Source organism: Cetorhinus maximus, chromosome 22 (genome assembly GCF_964194155.1).
Source record: "Cetorhinus maximus chromosome 22, sCetMax3.hap1.1, whole genome shotgun sequence".
Lineage (NCBI taxonomy): Eukaryota > Metazoa > Chordata > Chondrichthyes > Lamniformes > Cetorhinidae > Cetorhinus > Cetorhinus maximus.
Window position 1 is genome coordinate 19361365 of NC_135900.1, and position 24680 is coordinate 19386044.

Genomic DNA, 24680 nt, shown 5'->3' on the forward strand with positions numbered 1-24680 from the left:
TCCTGGCCTTGGAAAAGATCAGCTGAATGCAGTTCCTCAGATCCTGCTGTAGCATGAGTAAGCCAGGAACAGCCTTCTCAAATCTCCTCTCCATTCCTGTGGTTGCTGCCAAACGAAAAATCCATGTCCAGTTGAACCATTCTAACCTTTTGACATATCCAGATCTGTTATGATCCCTGTTGAGACCAATAACTTTTAGAAAGATACTTGAACTTTCAGTTAATAGCTGAAGGGATGACACTAGATTTCATGTTTTGAGACATTTACTGTAATGAACAGTGCTGACTACTGACTAAACACTGTTTTTGTAGCTACTGATACTTAAAACTACAGAACAGAACTTTTAACACAACCGAAAAATCCACTATTAGGTATACGTTACACTGTCCTTTAAGTAGACATTCAGTTCTCCCAGAATCAGTTCAAAATGATCATTAGTTACCAAGGTATACTTCTGTTCTTTTTCTTTTTCAGCCTGGTAACTTGTAACCCCAGAACTGTCCTTCATGGTGAGAAACTGCCTCTAGCACAGGCTAGGTAAATCTTCAGCTTCGTTTTAACTCTTCATGATTTTGCCTTTTTAATCAGAGAGTGAACTTCCATCCACACTCTGGCACAGTGATCCAGAGACTTTTGGTCTTTGGCTGCTCTCTCTCTTTCCTGCACTTTGGTAGACTAACCTGTCTGTGATATTCAATGATATTTTAGGAAAGTCTGTAATCCAATATCACAACGGCTTTCTCTGTACCCTTCCCATCTCAAAGCCCACCACCATGGCAATGTGCATCACATGGGTTGTGTCCAGGTAGAGCTTCTGATTAGCTATCCTAAAGACCCCGACTCTTTTTTATCTTGGGAGTAAAGGGACAGTTTAATGCACAGCCGTTTCCAACCTGACATTCTCAACACTTTTCTCGGACTTTGGAGACCCAGTTAGCACACTGGCTGCTGACATTGTCTCTAAGCATAAACACTTTGCACTTTCTGCCCAGTAAAGCAATCTGGGCCCCCTGTAATCTCTAACAATCAAACCACCCAGGCTTGCTGTCATGTTGACCTTAGAGCAGATCATATGGCCCTCTTCATTTTACGTTAAAGATACAGAGTCAAAACATAACAATCTTATAAACCTCATAATTGCAACACATTCAGCCTGCCCTCCATGTTTGGTTGGGAAACCAGGAAGCAAAATGCTAATGGATGTTAAAGAGCCATAATAAAGTCTATTGAAACTGTGAATGTGTTCCTGACCCGCTACACGTCCCACTGTTTGGCCAGGGACTAAGTTGAGAAAATTGCACCCATAGACTGTGGAATTGGGTTCCACAGCCCCCATTGTTTTGGAGCTGTGAGTGTCAATTTGCCTTAAAATGGCATCAGTGGAGTGCACGCACACTTTTGCTGCTAGCTGTACTGGATGCCATCTTGGCAAGGGTGTTAGCAAGTGCATGCCAGCAGTATGCAGAGTAGGCAAACCATGTCAGTGTTGCCAATTTGGAGTTCAACGCATCTATTAATGACCTTTCTTAAACCTAAACAGTTGAACATGCATACAGCAGTGCGAAGGATCCTCCATCAAAACTGTTGAAAGGAATCACCAACTACTTGAAGGCAACGTTCTAAGTTGCGTGGATGCACATCCATGTAGAGCTTGGAAATATGCAGTGCAGTCCAATAAACAGGCTGTGCACAACTAACGTTCCCTTTAAGATGTGTGTCTGCATGACCATAGAGCAATCTTGAATACACTAGGCAGCAATCTTGAACATATAAGTAATTAGTCATAGTCCACGAGGGACCATAGGCATCTCTATTAGAGAGAGAGACAATTGGTTATATGTAGCTTGAGGGGCACCACACCACATCAAGCATGGGGCAGGCGAGGAGGCAGACCCCAAGTCTACCCCACCTGGAATGACAATTGAACCCATGCTGTTGGTGTTATTCTGAACCATACGGTAGCCATCCAGCAAACTGAGCTAACCGGTCATCTTGAACGTACACTGCAATAAACGAGCCATGCATAACAAAGAAATATTGCTTACAGGTTAGTTGCTGATTGATTTCCTACTGACTGTTGCTGCAATTGTAGAAGAGTTATTTAAAGTAGCTAAAGTCTAGAGATAGTGGTGTGATACATGCTGAAGGATTTTGCCCTGACTTCAAGGATTCTGCACATCGAACTTGCTCCTAGACATAGATTCAGTAGCAGACATTCCACCTGGACTACAGCATGACAGGAGGAATCAGCAGAGGTGACTCAACACAGGACAAGCTGCTAGAAGAGGGAGGAGAAGGACACTCAGCAGGAGGTCATATTGCCCAGGGTGCTCAGGGAGCAATTCTCCTCCCTGAACCTCAGTGAGAGACAGTGTGAGACATCTCCACTTCACTAAGGATGTTCTCACTGAAATATGCCACCTGCTGCAGCCACAACCTGCAAGATGATCTCAATCAGCTCTGTAGCTAGAGGCCTAGCTTTGGAATGCACTATTTCAGCGTGCACAGCAGCAGCCTGGCTGCAGACAACAGCAAGGGATTGGCAGAGTGACAGTGCTGGGAGGACGAATGCTGTCATCCTGAGAGGACAGCAGATTTGTGCTACATGGAGCCAATGCCACACCTCCAGGGCGGCACTTCAGCAATTCTAATAGTCTGTGGAGGACAGATTGCTGGACTGCAGGGTCCTTTTGGACACTGGTTTCTGCAACTCTGATGGCAGTCTAAATTTGCATGGCATCAAGCTGAGCTTGCATGGCAGAGGTCTGAGCCTCCACTGCAACACCCAGCCATTGGGTGGTTCTGCCTGTGCTGCAATATAAGCTGAGAAATTGGCCATCCGAAGCTGCAACATGATTGGGTCCACAATAATTTACTTCCACACTGGAAGGATTGGTTTTTCAGGCTCTGTGCCTCACCACAGGTTGCTGCTGGACTCCTCCATGCTCCTTGATAATGCATGAACGATGTCTGGCAGACCTGTCAATGATCCAAGCTTTTAATTCTGTATACTCTTTGGCCTCCTTCTGTAGCCTGCTCCATCTGAGTCCCCTGCAGCAAAACTTGTGTGTGAACTCTCCCTCAGGGGTGCTGTCACCAGCGCTGTACTTGCCCTGGCTGCAGATCACTGTGCCCAGTGACTCGCCACATTAGGATCTCTTTAAATTATGCACAGTATCATTATTTGAGCTGTGGCTGCAAGTCAGAGAGTGAGTGACAGTGTTTCTCCATCATTACTGCCTTCCTACTCTTCCATCATTGCCTGGCCAGGATGCAGTTCTTGGCTATCTGAAAGGAGAAAGGCACAAAGGTAAAGTTGTGGTGAGGCAAAGAGCAAGGGGTGCGCACTTACACCATCTGCAGCTGGTAACTCAGAAGAGATTGCGGGATGAGGGGGAAGTGAGATGTGAGAGGGAGAATTAGGTATGAGGATCCCTCATACCTTCTATGTTTTCAGCCCTGCCATTGGGGGATGCTTGAGAAGCAATCTGATTGCGTCTTTGAAAATATGCAGCAACGACATTTTGACAAAAATAAAGCAGTTCTGTTTTAGCTTTGTAAAGGTTGTTTTGATTCAATCCCTAGCTGCAAGGAGTTTACCAAAAGGAACCTGCAATAATCAGAATCCTGTCCCAAGCTAAACTTGACACAAATGTTGCATGCTTTTGAAGTTGTCTGTAATGCAACAGGGAGAAGTCAAGCTTCTTTTGAACAAACACAAAACGTGTAATGTGTTCAGTTCTGTGTATGTCAGTTACCTTGAATATGGTCGGCAATTATTCTAGTTCCAGAAAACTTGGTAACTGAGTCAGAGGGAGATAGTATTGGGCCAGACCTTGATGACAAAATAATGGCAAAGCTAATAGCACTTGGCGTTGTATATGAGCAAATAGTACAGAACTCCAGGCAAGGAGCAGATTTGTGGTTAAATTTGAATATCCAAAAGTTGCTGTCTGAGTTATGCTGCCCTGCTGTTAGCTTTGTGAAATTGGCATTTCACAATCTGCCTCACTATTGAAATACAATGAATGTTGTAAGCCTCTTGTAGTTGTGCAGAAGATACAAACTACCACTAAACCCACCACAGCAACTGCAGTCGTTCAAGTGTAACTATCTTTTTACCTATATCACTAATGTAAGTTAATTTTCATTGCTTGAGAGGTTGACTATTAAAAGTGTGGCATCTCAGTCCTAATTATTTTTTGGAGATTTTAAAAATGTAAAGTTTTAAATAAAATAAACTTATCCTCTTACTTCTGTATCTTAATGCAATCATTCTTCGGCTTTCTCTATTTCATGTTTTGTATCCAACTTGACATTGAATTTATCTGCTCTAACTTACCCTTCCTTCTCAGTCCTTGTGCTGTTAATTTCACAATCCTTCAACTGGATTTGTTAAGGAGATACACAATTGGTTGTTCTGCTCAGATTCCCGATGCTGAATTTCCCTACTCCATTGTTATCAGCTCACACTTTCAGCAACTTGCCACACAAAAAAATGTAAAAACCTAACTTGCATGGGAAGTCTGATTAACTGCACATATTGTTAGATGCCCTGCTATAGCAGAATTTGTCCCCATATAGCTCTGGCTAGCACAGCTCCTCCACTGGTAAGAAATACAAAATAAGAAAAACTCTATATAAATTACTAACAAAAATGTAGTTTAGCATTTAGATATGGTCCAATATTTTTGTCTTGAGAAGCTGGATAGAAGGACCATAACTGTGAACACAAATTACTGTTATTCCCAATTTGAGAGTACTTGATACTTATACTAAACACCAAAAATAGGAACAAAAACAGAATTACCTGGAAAAACTCAGCGGGTCTGGCAGCATCGGTGGAGAAGAAGAGTCGACGTTTCGAGTCCACATGACCCTTCAACAGTTCTGTGGACTCGAAACGTCGACTCTTTTCTTCTCCACCGATGCTGCCAGACCTGCTGAGTTTTTCCAGGTAATTCTGTTTTTGTTTTGGATTTCCAGTATCCGCAGTAGTTTTTTGTTTTTACCAAAAATAGGAAAATGTTTCACTTCTCAATGTTAAAATTCCACACCTTGGTGGGTTAACAAAAATTAGTTAAAAAGTGGAAGATAAAGAATGATTTAGCATAAGACCTTACAGCACAGAGTCTGCTGTTTAAAAGGACTGTCTAATTTCATCACACACCCCAGCTTTTCCTCATAAACCTGAAAATTAATCCTCTTCAAGTATATACCCATTGCCTTTTGAAAGTTCCTATGGAATCTGCTTGCAATTAATACCCAGTTGTCATCCTGCCTTCATTCCAATTTAACAGGTGGTGGCCCAAAACCAACTCGTAGCCAAGTAGGTTCAGTCCTGCAGGCTGCTGGTCAGTGAAAAGGCGGGGGGGTCTCCTTCCTGATCCTCTTATGCCAATAGAAGCTCTCCCCCAACACAGTTTTGCCTCCCCAAGTCCACCCTCCCACTCTATCCAACATGCCCTCACCCCCCCTCGCTGGGGCAGATCCCAGGCTTTCATGGATTTGGGGGCAACCCATGGTTCCTCTTCCTCCCAGCACTTCTGCAATACCGGCAGTGACTACTGATCCTGGTGTGGTGCAGAGTTGCTGGCCTCCAATTGGCCGGCAGGTCTATGAGATGGGACTTCTTCCTGGAGATGGAAGTCCTGCCTCATACTAATTAAACGGCTGTCACCTGAAAAATTAAAGTGGGGCAATCCAGCCAAGTGGGTGGGCTCACCCAGAAAATTTACATTGGGGTGCAAGGAGCCTGCCCTCAGCATATAATCCAGTCTGCTCTGTGTGAAAAAGTTTCTCCTTATTTGTCTTCTAATTATTTTGCCAAATATTTTATAGCTACGACCTCCAGTTACCGATACACTTGCCAGAAGAAACAGTATCTCCCTACTGCTGTATCAAATCTCTCATAATTCTGAATATCTCTATCAGGTCTCCTCTTAATTTTCTCTGGCCTAAGGAGAACAAACCCTGTTTCTGCAATCTCTCCACATACCTGAAGTCCCTCATCTCTGTTATCATTTTGGCAAATCTCCTTTGTAGCCCCCTCCGAGGACTTGATGTTCTTAAAATGTGGTGCCCGGGATTGTACACAGTACTCCAGCTGAGGCCTAACCAATGATCTGTAAATGTCTAGCATGATTTCCTTGTTTTTGGCTTCCATATCCCTACTTAAAAAGCTGGTATAAGATTTTAAATTTACACTGTAACCTAAGTCACAATACTATAAGATAGAAGAAGCCAGATTTCAAATTTGTAATCGCATCATTTTTCTAATCAGATTTTGGGGTTGGTATTGTTCACAGCCTGGCTGGGGGGGTGAGCGGCATAGCAGTATTGTCACTAGACTAGTAATCCAGAGACCCAGATAATACTCTGCGGACCTGGGTTTGAATACCACCATGGCAGATAATGGAATTTGAATTCAATAAAAATCTGGAAGTAAAAGTCTAATGATGAGCATGAAACCATTGTCGATTGTGAAACCATTGTCAATTGCTGTAAAAACCTGTCTGGTTCACTAATGTCCTTTATGGAAGGAAATCTGCTGTCCCTACTTGGTCTGGGTTAAATGTGACTCCAGACCCACAGCAATGTCGTTGACTCTTAAATGCTCTCCGAAATCACCTTCTCCAGGGCAATTAGGGATGGCCCATGAATGAATTTTAAAAATGCAGTTATTTCAAACCTAAGTAATCATTGCCTCTATCAATAATTATATATATTTACCAGTACCAACATTTATTATTATTTGGATCTCATAAGAAATGGTATTGCAGTTAGAAGCTGCTCATCTGAACAACATTTATTGATGATTTACCCAAACTGCCTGGTCTTTGCAGCATACTATAATTGTTCAATATAATAGTTTTTGTGTTCAACGAATATTATTGAATGAGGCTTATCCAAATTATTCATTTATTTGAATAGGGTATTTGCTAAATACAATTTACAATTATTGCTACGGTATCAGTTGTGTTATATGTATCTCCACAGCTGAAGTCACTGCATTATCTTGACATCTATGTCATTGTCAATATAATTTTCAAATTGCTAAAGAACTTCCAGAAAATGGTAGGCAACTGTCATAAAATTAAAAAGCAACAGATATTAAGATACAGTGCAGATATTTTAAAGAGTAAAACAATAAACGTACAGTATTCAATTACTTAGACCCTGGTTATGTTGAATATTATTCTTACAATTTATGACATCATCACAATCCCTCCATTACTGCTTTGTATCTAGCTGTAGCCATCTGCTACATAATATTTACTACATCAAGCAAAACAGAATTACAGTTCGACAATAAGATAAATTATCACACCAGCATCGGTAAGTTTTAAAGATTCACACCAATGCAGTTACACAAATCTGACAGATCCAACTAATATATCCTACGTCGAGACAAAATGCAAATCATTTCTTTCAAGTCAAAACTTACAGTTTTATTTGAATCCTGAAGCAGCGAAAGAATTTCAGTGCCAAAGTGCTCATATATACACACAATAGATAGAAACGATTTTGTTCTCCTTTTTGTTTTGCTAAACTCACATTTTGTCCCAGCTAAAAGTTTCACATATCATTTGGAATGGGGGGAAAACAGGATAAGGCAGAGATAGAGTAAATATACACACGGTTGATTTATCAACTACATTTATCATTAGGTCCAGGCCACACGCACTCTCTCTCTCTCTTTGAGCAAAGTGTCGGAATATTGGGTTTATTGTTGTCGAAAAAAAAAGAAACCCCAAGAGGAGAGAAAGCCGCGTTATAAAAATAAAAGAAACAACGAACGTTTCCACAGAGGGGGGGAGAGAGAGAAAAAAAAATGTAAAAGAAGAAACCGAACCTAAGACAGGGAAACCTTGCTTCCTCGCTCGCCTCCACCTGTTTATTTTCTGTTGTTGTCCTTTCTCCTGTTTCCAGAGGAGGGAGGCCAAAGGTCATAGGGTAAAGGGCAGCACCCAGCATCCCCGGTGCAATACACAGCCATCTTGGAGTTATTTTAGGAGATAATTCATGCGGTAAGTTTTAACGTTTTCTTTCTTTATTTCTCGTCCGGAGCCGCCCGAGCTCCGTCCCTTCGGCGTCGGCGACAACTTTTTCGATGAAAATGTTGCCGAGCGCGGCGGCGGGGAGTGCGGGCACACCGTGTGGATGTTGGGCGGCTGCTGTGCCTTTTTTTTGTCTGGGCTCTGACTGAGTCTCTCTCCCTGCCCCCCCCCCCCCCTCCTCCTCCTCCTCTCACTCACTCACTCTCACTCTCTCTCTCTCTCTGGTCTAATCGAGTACCGTTAAATAAAAGCGGACAGGCCAACCTAAGCAGCGAGGAGCCAGGGAGCAGAGTAAGATCCCGACCCCAGCACACTGACATACACCTCAGGCACTGGGCCTGCATCCGACTTTCGCCCTCCTCCTCACACTTTACATCATCATCATCCTCATCATCTTCATCGAGATACATTTTACACCACGAGAGCCGAGCTATGTGACTGGTGTTTCCGCAGTTCTAGCTACAAATTCCCCACTGGCTCTTTGCTGCAATTTCAGAAATTCTTTATACCCGCGATATGTGTTCCTGGTTCAGTGCATTGCATTTTTTTAAAGCAGTCAAATGTTGTTTATTTATTTTTTTGGATGCAACTTATTTATTCTAAGTTGCCCGTGGAAGTTGGATTCATATTTTGTTTCAAACATAGTTTTGTTCCACGCTCACAGCATTGTTTGTAGAAAGTTCCTCAGGTCCGTTCACAACGTGAGACATGGCGATTAACTCAGAATTGTGTTGTACAGCCAAGGGCAAATGACATATTCTTTAAAAAATGTAGCTGGCGATTTGGATTTCGTTTCAGTGGCTATCATTACTTACAATCGCACGTCACAATCCCTTTACTGTTAATTACTTATAATGGGAAGAGCTGGACATTGGGGCTTTGCAATCAATTTTACTATTCCAAATCATATTTTGCTGCTATTAGTTTTTACTGTTTATAATCTTGTATGGAAGTTTAAAGTGTAAAAATATTGAACCATTGTAGGACAATTGCAATTAGACTTTCTTTTTATAAACCTATCAAATTACAGTATTGTGCAAAAAACAATCATGCATATTTTTGAATTTAGGAAGAAATTTACTTTGACATTTTTGTACATTGTCAGAAGTTATTTGAGAGATATGGATTGACATTTTACAAATATAAATTGTATGTTGAACTATGTTTAAGTGCTTCTGGCATGGCATAAATCCTTGGTTTAAAAATGGTAGGATTAGATTTGTATTTTATGTAAACTATGAACAATTTAAAACAAAATTCAGATATGAACTTACAGATTTGCAGAATAGTTGGATACATAAACTGTTACAAACCTTAATTGAACATTGTCTATAATTCCTGCCTTGATACCCTTAATATCAATGTGTGTGACCATTTGATTTAAAAATTGTACATTTGACGCCAGCAACACTGGTACAGGATGTTGGTTTCAAAACATACAAACTTGCGTTGCTGACTATGTTAAACAAATAGAACTTGTAACTTCTGTATTTGACTTTAAACTTGGGTATTTTGATAGCACCAGCTGAGGGAATGTTTTCTTAACCTGGAAGAACAGTTTCTAGAGTTATATACATGAAAGTTAAACTATAATCAAAAGTCTTTAATGTTGGCATAGTAAGTGGACATACTCAAACATTTGAGATTGTAGTACTGTGGTGCTGCTCTGTGGATACTTTTGCCATTTATTGTGCATCAAAAATTTTTGCAACTGTCTTTCAATTGTGTGAGAATGCCTGCCTACTTGCCATTACTTCATATAGCTGATACTGTTTTGCTAGAGACACTACGACAAAAATAATTGCATTTTCATGGCTCAAGATGTTTGACACTGTCAAATGTTTCTGTTAATTGTATTTTAATATTCTTAGTCTTGTTTTTTTTCCCCTCTAGAAAATGAAAGAGGTTGCCCAAAAGTAGTGTACTGTTGCTAATGGCTAATTGTATTGGCCGAAGAAATGCCGCTTAATTGAATTGTGATTGTCACTAGGATTTCAATAAAGCAGTATATGGGTTTGTGAACATTTTGAATTTTGTGCACATGTTTCATAAAATGCCCAGCACTACACTTAAAGATTTTGTCCTATCAAGCTTGGTTTGTGTTTGGGGAGGATACCTTGGGATCCTGCACTTAGATCTGCTTCAATGTTAGAATTTAGAACAGGTCCATCACTGATAGTGGCAATGCTCGGACCAATTTTTAAGTGACTTATTATTTAAGAATATCGCACAAATTTAAAAAGTATTGTTTTAAGTTTTTTCCTAAAGCATATTCCTGATGCATTAAATAATAAAGCCTAGGGGGGTTATTGGTGCTTTACAGTAAAATGTTAGACAAGTTAATCAACAGAGTATTCTGTGATCTCACATTATGGGAAAAAATCATTTAGCCTTTAATGAATAACCAGAGAGTCCAGAACTTGAAGATTGCTGAAAAGAGAGGTGTGCTGCCAAAGCTTTTGGCTTGCGCTCATTGGGAGTGTTGAGTTAAAGACGAAAAGCTTCAATAACGCGTATCACTTTTCAGCAAAGACTAGAGAGTGAAAATCCTTTATTTTGCAGGCTTCCTATGCACGTTATTGGAAGCATTGAGATGATTAGGTTATTTTTAGAGGATCAGAAAAGGCTATACTGAATACCATTTACTCCTGTTTCATTGTTCAAAAGCATCGAAAAATATGGTATGTTCTCAATTACTTTGATTTTATGTTAAACAGTACAATACTGGGAAAGACAAAAGTTTGATCATGACTTGATGTTTAGTATGCTTGATTTTTAAAAGATCAAAAGATTTGATTACCTTTTGAAGATAACTGGCAAGTTAACTATTTTGTTTTTTTTCACTGTGACACTCTCTTCTTTTTTTAAAGTGAAGAATGGCACCTTCATCCTTATTCTTGCTCAAATATTGTAGACCAACCCACAGCCGTACCAGTTTTTCATGACTTCTTAAGACGTACTTTCATGGCAAGTGGTTGACTTGGAGTCACTAGAATCTGAATTAACCAACTTCACCTCTCCTTGGAAAGGTTTGAATCCGAATTCATATGATGTTGCAGATGTAGTGACATTTACATGTTGTTGTTCATTTAATTATGGGAAATGTGGTTCTGCACTGCAGTTGGCTAAAAATGTTGTAAAACTGTTGGTATGTGCACTGACTTGGAATTGCTGATGGTGTCCTCCATTTTTAGTCCTTCCTGCAGATGCTGGTTCTGACAGTAGAGATCAAACTGAGCATTAAATAAAGTTGTAAGTTGTCTTTCAGTACTTGCACATTATTCAAAAAAAGATGTTAGGTTGGTAGTATATCTTGCATCCTGCTGAGGTATGAAACCATTTTGCTTGTACTATCGCAGGCTTCTGAGGCAAAACATGACCACCAGCTCTCACCTGCCACTGCACAAACTGGGATGCTGCTTCATACAGTACATTTTTCTCTTAACTTAGATTAGCTCCATTGTGGTGACAAGCTGAAGCATTCTCCTTTTTTAAAAAAAACTTTTTTACTGGCAATATACAAGTGCTTTTTGCAGGGAATGGTGAAATTTCAGTTTCTTTTTAACACTAAAGAGTTATTTAGCCAGTTTCAGTACAACAATCAGTGTAAGGAGGAAAGTTATTGTGTCAGTTGGTGGTATGGCAGAAACACTTTGTGAGGGGTGGGAGGATGTGAGGGCTGGCTGTTTGCCAGGAATCCAGGATTCAGAAGCCAAGTCAGTGTGTCAATTTAGTGGACAACACTGACTTAGTACAGGAGAGTTTGGGCCTTGCCATTTCAGATTTTTGGTGGAGTTTAGAAGTCTAGTGGAATTCAGAATGTTTAGTATTCTGAACAGATGTGAAGTTATGTAGAATCAGCATGAAAATATGACATTTGGTTTTAGAATATTAAACTAGGATATTATGTTGTTTTAATATTGTTGGCATTGTTGTCCTTGTCTTATATCAATAGTTTTGAACTTGAAGCCATCAGGGGTTTATTTTTGTAAACTCACTAGGGCCATTCACCTCTTGGGTTCACCTTGTGTTATTCTGTCATTTATACTTGTGGAGAAAATCAAAGTAACAATCCCTTCCTAACACCATTGTTGGAAGACAAAGGAATATAGAAGTTCAAGGAAAAGGCCCATTACCCATCTTCTCAGGGCATTTAGGATTTGATATAAAATGCAGCCTTGCGAGCTTTACCCACATCGAGAGATCGACTTTTCTTTATGAAAACAAAGCACACAATCTATGTTTCAGTACGATAAAAGGTTAGGTATACAACTTTTAACATTGCACCAAATGTGCGCCTATTGTTTGGATTTGCAGGCCATCACTCTCAGGGCAAAATTTAGTAAATTCTGGATTTCTTGTTTTTCGTCACACAATTTGCAGGAAGTACTTCAACCAAAGTCTGGGCATAGAGCAAAGGACTTGCTTTGGACAGATAGGGGTTTTAATTTTATTATCATGATGGAACAGGTCAGGGAAAGCATGGCGTGTTTGTTGAAACAACCTCCAAAAGCCAGGGTCCTTTTTCAGTAGAGTACAACTTCATCTGAATTTGATTAGTTTGAAAACATTTTTGAAAGACAAAGACTGTGCATGTGCAGTATGTAGTACCTTATTTGTCAAAACACTTCACATACAAGTTACTTTAAAGTGCACTCACTGTTAAGTAAATGCATCAGCCATTTTTCACATAGCAAGGTCTGTCAAATAATAATGGCTTGCTAATTTTTTTGGTGAATATTGGGCAGGACAGCACAATTACTCCTTGCTCTTAACCCAAATCTTGCAACATGTAATTGACCAAGTTTTTGTTGTTCTTTTACATCTGGAAAACATACTCAGATACTTCTCCCAGAGGTCAGAAAAGTAGAGTGGTCTTCAATTCTAGATTGTACCAAAATTATAATTACTGACATAGCTCCAACGCATAAGACTACTGAACCAAGCTACACTTGGAACAGATTGAAAACTTGCTTGCAAACAAATTGAAAAGTTGCTTGCATCGAAGGATTAGATACTAAACTAAATTATGTTTTTGTACAAGTTAGCAAAATGAACTTCAGGACAGCCTATTTGCTATAAACTTTAAGCCTAGGTTCAGCAGCTTAAAGTAATAATGTCACTGTACAACCCATGATCACATTACCTAATTCAATACCTGTCCGGTTCATAAGGAAAAACTGTCATTGGGATTTGGGCCAGCCCCTTCCACAGAATGTGTACAATTTGTTAAACTGGCTTCTATCTTATTTAATCCTCTGGTGGAAAATGCTGAAATTTTCTTCCAGCCCTTCAAAAGTAAGTTAAATAAAAAATGAAAGTATTTTTTCAACCTTGTGTCCCACATGATATATCTTTGGTTGTTATTGTTAATGTGACATTAGGACCCTTTATGTTCTTCATATTTTTCTCTGTATTTCTTTTATAACTTAATCGAAGCAGGTTGTTCATCCAATTTGTTAAAAGTCTGAATATGGCACAAGTTGCCCAATCCAACTATTTATTATGCACATATCTTCTACCTTGCGGAGGAAGAATGTTCTTAATTGGAAATAAAAACAGAAAATGCTGGAAATGATCAGTTCAGGCAACATTTGCGGAGAGAAAACAGAGTTGCCGTTTTAGGCAAATGACCTTCAGAATTCATCCTAATCTGGAGTTTTGTTGGCTTATTAATTTTGTGCTCAAATCCCCTGGACCAAATTTTGGTTAGATATGTGCTTGTATCTACATACTATTTATGAAAAAAAACTTGGATCGTGCCTCCTGAATAATTTCTCCAATGAAATGGATCGTTTTCATAGAACATTTTATTTCTCCTGCTGCTTCATGCCTAAATATATTTTTATTTTAGACAATTTTCAGCTAAGCTGGAGTTGTTTTACGTTTAATTCAAATCAACTACTAACTACGTAAAAACGTTTTAAAAATTAAAATATGCTGTGGCCCTCAATGACTTTTGTTAGTTACTTTGTCCTATTGTTGATACCTAATTTAAATCTTCTCTTATTTCTTTGGGAATTATTTTGACATCTAACATTCCCTTAGAAAGATTAAGTCATGGTTGAATAAAGGGGCGTTTTGATTTTGGGATATTTGGATTATATCCTCTCGTTTTGTGCAGAGTAGTGTCTTTAGTCACTACTGCAGACCAGGGCTTAAGTTTTGAGAACTAACTGCTGGCTAGTGCTGAGCAGTGCATCTAATTTGCCAAGCATAATAAAACTTGATGCCAGGAGCTTGGTAGTTCCAGAACCAGCAGCACAGATGGAGTTTGTTCAACATTAAATTGGAATTTCTCGGCCTCGTAGTTTAAAATCACATCAGCTATGTGCATTTGCTATATATGTTTGCACACCTGTCTAATATTGTGATCATTTTATCATCCCTCAACATAAAAGTAGTTAATGATGCCAGATAAAACAAGAAGTCAAACTCTTAATTTCTAAACTGCCAAAATAAATTGAGTTTCAGAGATTTGAGTTTCTATAGATTAATTCAGAAATACACTGTGTTCAATGAAATACTCATGCTAACTTTTATTATAGTATTGCATTTTTCTTATTGATGTATTATCGGCAGACGTGAGGATCTAGAAACTGAATGATTAAGTTTATTAATCTGAGTTCTTCAAGCAGACCTTTGTCCTCAAGAAGCACACCAAGGATTTAGATGTGACCAGCAGTGGTCCTTACAGGATTTATTAATTCATAATTTGTAAAATTTACCCTTGAGGATTCCTGGGACCCCTTTTACGAACATTATGGCTTCACCTGTCCTTTAACTTTTTGTGCACTTAATGAAACATAACTTGCGTGTAGAGAGTTGATACATTTACCAATTATGGTTTACAAAAGAACTCAAATGCTCGTAAATAAACATTGCAAAGGAAACTTCCAGAATGTAACTAGTTTTTTTCCTGCTATCTCTGTATAGAATAGATTACTGTTCTTCATTACCTTCCAAGATGTAATACCCATGCTGTTTTGATAGAAAGAAAGGTGTGTGTTAAAATAGGTGAGCAAATTTTCAGTGAAATCTATGGTTAAAATGTTACTGAAGGGACATAAGCCATAGGTGGTAAGTTTCAAATCTTGCATGGTTCTTTCCGTAGCAGGCAAAGCTTCAGATTTTTGCTGCCCATCGTATTTTCAAGAAATTGAAGCAGGGCTAAAAGTGTTTGACACTTAGGATAGCTTGTTGCAATTCAGGTCAGTTTTAACTTTCTTTTTGAGACTCCTATAAAAATTCCAGTAGGCTAATGTTCAAAAACTTTTAACATCTGATGTAAAGTTATTACATTGTTTCTGCAGTGCTCAATGTTTTGAAACTACCTTCAGAATGAATGTATCTTTCCTTTTCAGTATCAGTGTTAGGTTCACACTGTACTGATTTCAGAATACTGTAGTTCATTAAGTTTCTGCAGATAACTCTGGTGTGTACAATATGCATACAGGAAATATGTAAACTAATATAGGTTGTGTCCAAAGTTTATAATTTTATGAAATAAAGTAGAAAATAGTTTGGGATTGAAGATACATTTGTTGAATTTAGTCTTTGTTTTTGTCATCTCCTCCTGTTTCCCCCCTCATTTTCTTATAAATTTGTTTTAATTTGCATGTTTTGGTACAGCAAAACCCCCCCCCCCCCACTGGTGTCCTTGAATTTCTAGCAAATATCCTCAGTAAGCAGAGTTTGGATCACATGACATGTAGGTCACATCAAAGTTGTATCATAGTATGATGCAACATAAAAGGAGGCCATTTAGCCTATCATGCCTGTACTGGCTCTTTGGCAGAGCTAGCCAATTAGTCTCCAACTTTGGTGTTGGTTCACTGTGATGTAGCTGTCTTCATAAAGTTACTTGATTTTGATAGCCATTGAGTCTATAAAATCATTGCTACATGTATGGTTAGAATAGTAAGATTTGTAGAGAGTAAATTATACTTTTTGGAAAAGGTTAAAGTATATTAGGAAATACTATGTGCACAACTACTGGCTGTATTTTGTCTTCAACAACGTATGAATGGCATTTCATTACACTTGCATATGCCCATAGACTTTCCATAAGATTTTGCATTGGAAAATCTGTAATTGGGGAGACATTTTGGTTCAGCACCTGCATAGGGGATCTGGGACCTGTGAACAGGGTGCACAACTGTGTATCTCCTTAACTAGTCAGCTTGAAGAATTGTTAATGACAAAACAGTGTCTGAACAGGAAGTGTCAGAACACTGTGCCAAATCAGATAAAGAAAGTGAAGTATAGAGGGAAAGAAAGATGGGATTGAGAGAGAAAGTGATTAAAAGGCAGTTTTAAAAATGCTTATTAAATCTTTAATAATTAACATTTGAAGGGATGAAACTCTATACTTTCACTTTCAATTTCAGAGAGGTTGTTTGGCAGTCAGTAAGGCTTATCACAGTATTAAAAATTTACTTACACTGGAATGGACAAGTCCTAACTTTCTCTGATGATCCTTTCAAGTAAGTATAGTAACCTAATGCTGTTTGATGATGAGTCTTTTGATGAGATACCAGTACAGTGCAGCTTCTGGAGAAGTTGCGCTTCTTCCACAGCAGCTTCCTGATTTCTCCATTTACCTGTGCATGCGTGGTTGCTGGTAGTTACTGGCCGATATATATTTAAATAATGGTGAGCACTTTTAGCCTCACCGTTATTTCTATAGTGAAATCCAGCATGTTATATCTATTAGTTGATCAAATATTGTAGGTTACATATTTGATGAAACATTTCTTTTGGAATACATACATTTCAACAAGTTACAATCAGTGTGTCAAGGAATGACTATTGTATAACATAAAGTTTGGACACTAGAGGCTACTTTTAATTTGCTGTTTAATTATCAGATTCATGTTTGTATGCACATTAAATTTCCAGTTTGTTGATTGGTTATATTGCTTAATTTGAATTATTGAATTTTCAATATACTATAATCAAAAAAAATTAATTTGGTTCTTCCCAAATCAAATGGTAGCATACCTTTTGTATTCTAAACATGATTTTAAAATTTTCATGTTGTACATGATTTAAATGATGATTCATGTTGAGTAAAGATGTATGCACTTTTAAAGTAGACTTCTCAAGCAAAAATTTTCAAATTAATATCCAGGAGCCTTCACAAAGTTATCAAATTTCTAATCACCAGTCATCAGATTTATTTAGTTTTCTATGCTTGCTAACATAACAGTTTGTTGTTCCTGTTGCTGAATGCCAATCATTATGCTCTCTATAATGATGCGACTGATTTCTGTGGGCAACCGACACTTGAATCATTCAGAAGTTAGGATAGGGCCTCATGGAGTGTGCCAGTTCTTGCCAGTTCTTACAGCAGGCCCCCCCATACTGAGAAGTTTGAAAACAACTACTCAAATGAATGTAAGGTATATAATGTAGCTAAGTGGTGGAAGTCACGCACAACTTTCGAAGTACAATTGCATATTAAAACTAACAAAATAACAGAAAGAGTGTTTGATTTCCATGATGTTTAGCATAATCCTAATTGACTTATCTCTTGTAGAGGTAATGTCATGTGACAGTAGCCACTGTCTGTTATTGCTATTTCTATATACCCAAATGGACTTGATCAGTTTTCCTTACTGGAATTGTTTATACCTAAATTTGGGAGGGATGAAAATACGATAGTAGAATGTAATGCAGTGTCATGTATATTTTTATATAAAGGAATTTAAAGCCTGCTTGATGAAACTGTACGCATTAGGAGTAAGGTTACTAAAACTGTAATATCAGTGCTCAGAGGTTTTGTTCCATATCAGTACTAAGTTGTGCCAATCCAGAGTCCAATGGGAGCTTACCTTTGGATTTACATCACAACCACAGCATTTGTGTGGAGCAAACCTGTTTCATGTTAGTGTGATACAGTGTACTTTCAGTCTGTGTTGTTTTAAGATCCAACAAATACTCTGATAAAATAACATCTGTTATGATGAGTCATTACTAACTAACTGTTTTATTTCATTTTCTGCTCAACCATGATAGCTGTGGAAACTACAGGCCAGTTAACCTAACATCTGTCATAGGGAAAATGATAGAACTATTATTAAAGATGTTAAATCAGGGCACTTAGAAAAATTCAATGCAATCAGGCAGAGTCAACATGATTTTGTGAAAGGCAAATCATGTTTAACCAATTTATTGGAGTTCTTTGAAGGAGCAACATGTGCTATGGATAAAGGGGAACCGGTGGATGTGTTGTACTTAGACTTCCAGAAGGCATTAGATAAGGTGCCACATCAAAGGGTATTGCAGAAAATAAAAACTCATGGTGTAGGAGGTAACATATCGACATGGATAGAAGATTGGCTAGCTAACAGGAAGCAGAGAGTTGGCATAAATGGGCCTTTTTCTGGTTGGCATGATGTGACGAGTGGTGGACCACAGGGATCAGTGCTGGGGCCTCAACTTCTTACAATTTATATAAATAACTTGGATGAAAGGCCAAAAGGTATGGTTGCTAAATTTGCTGATGATACAGAGATAAGTAGGAAAGTAAATTGTGAAGAGGAAATAAGGAGGCTACAAAGGGACATAGGTTAAGTGAGTAGGCAAAGATCTGGCAAATGGAGTATAATGTGGGCAAATGTGAAATTGTCCATTTTGGCAGGAAGAATAAAAAAGAAACTTATTATCTAAACAGTGAGAGATTGCAGAGCTCTGAGATTCAGAGGGACCTGGGTGTCCTAGTGCATGAATCACAAAAGGCAAGTATGCAGGTACAGCAAGTAATTAGGAAAGCTAATAGAATGTGAATTACCTGGAAAAACTCAGCAGGTCTGGCAGCATCGGCGGAGAAGAGAAGAGTTGACGTTTCGAGTCCTCATGACCCTTCAACAGAACTGAGAGAGTTTCTCAGTTCTGTTGAAGGGTCATGAGGACTCGAAACGTCAACTCTTTTCTTCTCTGCTGATGCTGCCAGACCTGCTGAGTTTTTCCAGGTAATTCTGTTTTTGTTTTGGATTTCCAGCATCCGCAGTTTTTTGTTTTTAAGCTAATAGAATGTTATCGTTTATTGTGAAGGGAATTGATTACAAAAGTAGGGAGGTTATGCTTCAGTTGTACAGGGCACTGGTGAGACCACATATGGAGTACTGTGTACAGCATTGATCTTTTTTAAGGAAAGATGTAAATGCGTTAGAAGCAGTTCAGAGAAAGTTTACTAGACTAATATCAGCAATGGGCAGGCTGTCTTATGAGGAAAGATTGGACAGGTTTGGCTTGGATCCACTGGAGTTTAAAAGAGTAAGAGGCGACTTGATCGAAATCTATAAGACCCTGAGGGGTCTTGACAGGGTGGATGTAGAGAAGATGTTTCCTCTTGTGGGAGAATCTAGAACTAGGGGTCACTGTTTAAAAATAAGGGGTCACTCATTTAAGACAGAGATGAGGAGAAATTGTTTCCCTGGGGGTCGAGAGTCTTTGGAACTCTCTTCCTCAAAAGGTGGTGGAAGCAAAATCTTTGAATATTTTTAAGGCAGAGGTAGACGGATTCTTGATTAACCAGTGGGTGAAAGGTTATTCGGGATAGGCAGGATTGTGGGGTTGAGGTTACAATCAGATCTTATTGAATGGCGGAGCAGGCTCGAAAGGCCAAGTGGTCTACTCCTGCTCCTAATTTGTATATTTGTATGTGATATAATGGGAAATCAGGCTGGAGGGGCTCCTGTTTCTGACAGTAATGGACATCGGACCTAATTTGTGCGATATTGCAATGTTAAAATTAGGGAAGTAGCCTAGGTTGAGGCTCTGCACTGAGAACCATCTCTTTTGGAATTTGTTCATTTTCATCTGTTTATTGTTTTTTCCCTGGACTTATAAAACTAGCAGAAGCAGATTGAGATGTAAACTGATCAGGAGATGTGGGTCAGCTATGAGGAAGTAAAAATGCTAATTTCAAAGTGATTGGTGCAAAATTTATATCAGAATCCAATAGTGATTAAGTCTTTTATTTATGGGCCTTTTCTGCACCCTCTCCCATGAAAGGTGAGGTATTTGGTTAATGTAGTTAACCAATTGGTGCTTGAATGATTTCAGATGCAGAAGCCCATTCAGTGGAACTTAGTAATTTTCAACTGTTAGGTTCATTTTGGTTTGTGGAAAGGTGACTTAGATTGGTTTGACCTATTTCATAGGGTACCTACTAGAGAATGATTTGAATTTCCCCTCTTTATATGGCTTACTGATATTCCAAATTTTGACTAATCTGTATGTATTTAAAGGCATTAGAAATCACCTTGGTAGCATTGTTGCTTCTGAATCAGAAGATTGTGGTTTCAAGACTCACTCCAGGGCTAGACTCACACTTCAACTGTAGGAGTGTTGGAGGAGACATGAAACTGAGGACTTATGTTTGTTGACTGGACATTGAAAATCTTGTATCTTTTGAAGAGCAGAGTTTATCCCGCAATGTCCTGACCAATGCTTTTCCCTTAACCAAACTACCAAAACAGATTTTTGTGCTTGTTTTGGAGCATTTGCCTTCTCTTGTTTCCTTTTTGTTGAGCAAGTATAATACTGAGAAGAATTCAAATGGCATGCTTAAGATATAGTTAGGTTCTCTTGTTCCACTTAAAAAAAAAAGTACAGGTACCGGACCCCATATCTGGGGAGCTCAGGGTTGGATGTGTGCCAGACCTGAGATTTTACAGATTTCGTGTATACTATAAAATATGAAAAATAAAAAGGTTTTATTCAAATTTCTACCCAGGGCACCATGTAGCCCTGTCGAATGTAGCCGGTCTTCGGGTCCTTCCAGATTTTGGGATGCCAGAAAAGGGGTTGGGTGCCTGTACACTGACCCATTGGAAGACCAAGTAAGAATTTGCACAGTCCACCGTTAATACTGTTAATTTGAGTTTACTCAGTTGAACAAAATGAACTTAAAGGAGTGAAGGTTTCGGTTTGTCAGCCATGATGTCTCCTGTCAATTATTATTTTGAAGTTTGTGAACAAGGATGTCAGTGAAGGAATCTGACGATGCTTTAGTTGGAGTTGTGTTACTTGTGCCTCAGTCATGCCTTCTGTGCTGTCAATGTTGTGGTAAGATTCAGTTTGGACCAAAGACCCAGAATAGACAAAAATCCATTTAAACTCAAAGATTTTGTGAAGTGTAGAAATGAATGGACCCCCATTATTTTAGACATATCAAATTAGATTACAATGTATACATGTAACTCTTATGCTATTCTGCATGATTAATTAAAATAACCCCCAAAAAGTAATAGTGTTAAGAAACCCCAATGTGGCAGTAGATGCAGTGGATTGTGAATCAATCGGCTGAAACAAAGTATCTGCATCTTTTGCTGCTGCCGGTGGTATTTCAAGAGTGACTAATAGCATTGTGAATTGAGGGGATTCGGAACTATTGCTCTAATTGCAAAATGTCATGAAATGCTTTTAAATGCAGTATATTATTATAGCGCCAACTACTACTTGGATTTATACTGTGCCTTTTACATAGAAAATGTTGCAATGTGCTTCATGAGGGAGAAACTGATGCCAAGTAATAAAAAAAATTGGAGGGATGACTAAAAGCACAGCAGGCCAGCATCAGAAGAGCATGGGTTGGTAAGATTGGTGAAAGCTGCAGAGGTTTAACATGAAAGGATTTTAAATATATGTGGCAAGAATGAGCAGGACACTGCAGATGTGGTAGTGGGTGGTAGGATTTTGAATAATGCGGAATTTGTAAGTATGGGATGGAGCTCAGAAGGCTGGCAAGGAGGGTGTTATGTCCTGATCAAAGGCAACATAATAATGGACAGGGTTTTCAGTAGCAGTGTAAACGAAGTCAAGATCAAGGGCACTATTGATGGAAATAAGGATTTTAATGGTGGATACAACATGGGGCTTGAAACGCAATTGAAAATTGAAAAGAACACCATGTTCGTATGCTGCCTGGTTCAGCCTGAGTGAGTGGGGACTGGATTCAACAACAGGAGTATAGTTTTTAGTGAGTGCTGAAAGAAATTACTTCTGGTTTAAAATTCTATACCCTATCCACCCCCTACTTCCAGGTTTCAATGCATTGTGCTGTGTTCCTCAGCTTGGTTTGGAACAACCAGTGCCTTTGAAAGTTTTTAAAACAAAAATACATTTTTGAATATTACATTTTTTATTCTAGCTCTTTAGTCTTGTGCTATGGTATCATGTTGAAACACTAAAGAAAAAAAATGTGACTTATGTGTAAAAGTAAAGAAACGGGAACAGCCAATTTACAGATCTTCTAAAGTGATAACCCTTGACACTTCAAGTTCATTTAGAATAATAGAAAATATTTTTTCCTTCCTCTGACCTCAAAGAATTTTTGTATTTTTATGACAGAATGAGAATAAATAAAAATATTCCCTCTCTTGTTAGCCTTGTATGAGTATTTCAGTTTTGTGTATCTTTTTATAACGAAAACAGAAAGTGCTGACAAAACTCTGGCAGCATCTGTGGAGGGAGAAACAGTTAATGTTTTGAGTCCAATATGATTTTTGGACTTGAAACGTTAATTCTGTTTCTCTCTCTGCAGATGCTGCCAGACCTGTTGAGTTTTTCCAGAACTTTGTTTTTATTTTAGATCTCCAGCATCTGCAATATTTTGCTGTTGTATTTGTGTATCTTTGGTTGGGAGATTGAGAAAGTGAACACTTGACTCCTACCTATGCTGTAGCAATCCATTAAAATTTTCTATCCTTTGGCACATAAAAAAAATGAAGTACTAGGATCTGGAGCACTTCAAAAAGAAATTCGAGCTAATTGCAACTGGATTAGTATACCAATTCTGAGAAGATAAAGTTGGGAATTTCTAGCTGTTTGATCATATCTGCATTGTGTCCATCCGTCTGTAATTTGATATTTTTTAGATCATGTATTCTTGAGACCATGGAAAGAAAAATACGTTTCATATTGAATCCGGAACTATGACTCCCAGTTGTACAGCTAGCTTGTATTTGGCTGTTGAGCTAAGCCTAAGATGTGTGCCTTTTACATAGAAAATGTTGCAAAGTGCTTCATGAGGGAGAAACTGATGCCAAGTAATAAAAAAAACAATTGGAGCGATGACTAAAAGCATAGGCCAGCATCTGAAGACTAGAGCATGGGTTGGTAGGGTTGGTGGAAGTTGCAGAGATTCAACAAGAAGTGTGAGGGAATCTATATTTTTGGATTTTTGTCTGTGTTTTAATAAGTTAGCACCTGTTAGAAGGCGGTGGCGGCTGGTGGTGGCAGTGACCTTTGGTTGACTGGAGATTGTAACATTTCAAGTACAGAATGCACCAAGGTTGATTCACTAGACCCTGCCTCAGAACAGGGACAAAACCCTGTTGGGAGATATTAACAGGCCACACAGATCAGTTCAAGGGGCAGAGTGAACAGCAGTCTGTAGGGAGCAGACAAAGGGGAGGGTCAGCTCCATGCAAATGAAGTTACTCCATGCTGCTGTTGCTCTGTGCTGCTGAAGGAACAGCAGCTCATGGTGAGCAGTGGTTGCTTAGTTGAGTCCGGAGCTGGAGGAGGCAGCAGAAGTTTGCTAGCTTTGTGTTGCTGGGGATATTGCCGTTAAGAGAATCCCAGGGCAGTAATCAGTCCAGTGAAGCTGAAGTGAACAATTATTGGCTCTGTGAAGCTGGAAGTTGGGGCAAAGGAAAGCTCAAAGGAAAGCCTGTGAGCAGTGGGGATCTGCCCAGAGTAGCTAGAAAGTCAAAATTGTGCCGGTAGCTAGGTGCAGCCTTGTGAATCCAGTGGGATGCAGTCTCCGAGAAGAGATTGAGGAATTGGGAGGTGAGCGGTTGGGGCAGTCTGAGTTGGAATGGCTTTTGAGGGAAATCAGATCTTTGAAAAAGAGGAGCTGAAATCCCTCACGAGGAAGACAGAGTTTTAAAGGATTTTGTGACTCTCGGTGATCGTTGATGTCTGGACAGGTTGCTGAGAAAATTTAGGGGACCTTTCTTGGTTGCGTCTGCTATTTAATGGGCAGTTTGTGGTATGTTTGATCACAGTTTGCCTATTAATTCATGTTTACCTCATGTTAATTTTGGATGCCAGAGTACAAGATAGATAATGTTGACTGGTTGCTTTGCTGACTTTTGTATAATAAAATTCTTCCGTTTATTTAAAACTGTGGAATCTTATGGTTTTATTCTCTTAGTAATGTGGGATTTGAAATTTCATCTACTTTTTAAAAAATGTTACTGGTCCCTAACCGAATCGTAACAAGTTTGGGGTGGTTCTCACCCAGGATCATAACAAAATTTGGGTGTCTAGTTTGAGATTGCAACAAGTTGGAGTCTTGTCCAGTACTGAACAAAATTATGGTCTGGTCTGGGAACGTAACAGGAGGAATACAACTGAGTTTCAACGCTGTTTCTCTACTATTGCCTCAAGCAAACCATTCCGTGCTCTAATAATTTGCTGTAGAAAGGAAGTTCTCCGAACCTCTGAGTGATTATTTTAAATTGATGACCCCTTATTAGTGACTCCCATACCAGGAAAAATAGTCTTTCACTATTCAATCTAACAAACACTTGTAGTTTAAAAAAAACCTCTGTTGAGATTCCTCTTAACTTTCTCTGCTTCAGTTCAAATAGATGTGGTATC

General features: G+C 38.9%; 1 protein-coding gene and 1 long non-coding RNA gene across 4 annotated transcripts in view; one reads left to right on the forward strand and one right to left on the reverse strand.

Annotated features, from left to right (window-relative positions):
* Window positions 1-245: 245 nt before the first annotated feature.
* On the reverse strand, window positions 246-8179 carry LOC144696511 (uncharacterized). The gene is made up of 2 exons (XR_013580185.1): window positions 7856-8179; window positions 246-3288 (listed from the first exon to the last, which is right to left on the reverse strand). It is a non-coding gene; the product is annotated as an uncharacterized LOC144696511 (long non-coding RNA).
* The window catches only part of cnot2 (CCR4-NOT transcription complex, subunit 2), a 143981-nt gene continuing 127255 nt past the window's right edge, over window positions 7955-24680 (forward strand). For 2 of the 3 annotated variants that reach the window (XM_078567884.1, XM_078567887.1), the window contains exon 1: window positions 7955-8030. The gene's annotated coding sequence lies outside the window, so the exon portion shown is untranslated. Of the gene's footprint in view, window positions 8031-10930; window positions 11090-24680 lie in introns of all 3 variants that reach the window. The other variant, XM_078567886.1, reaches the window with a different exon arrangement.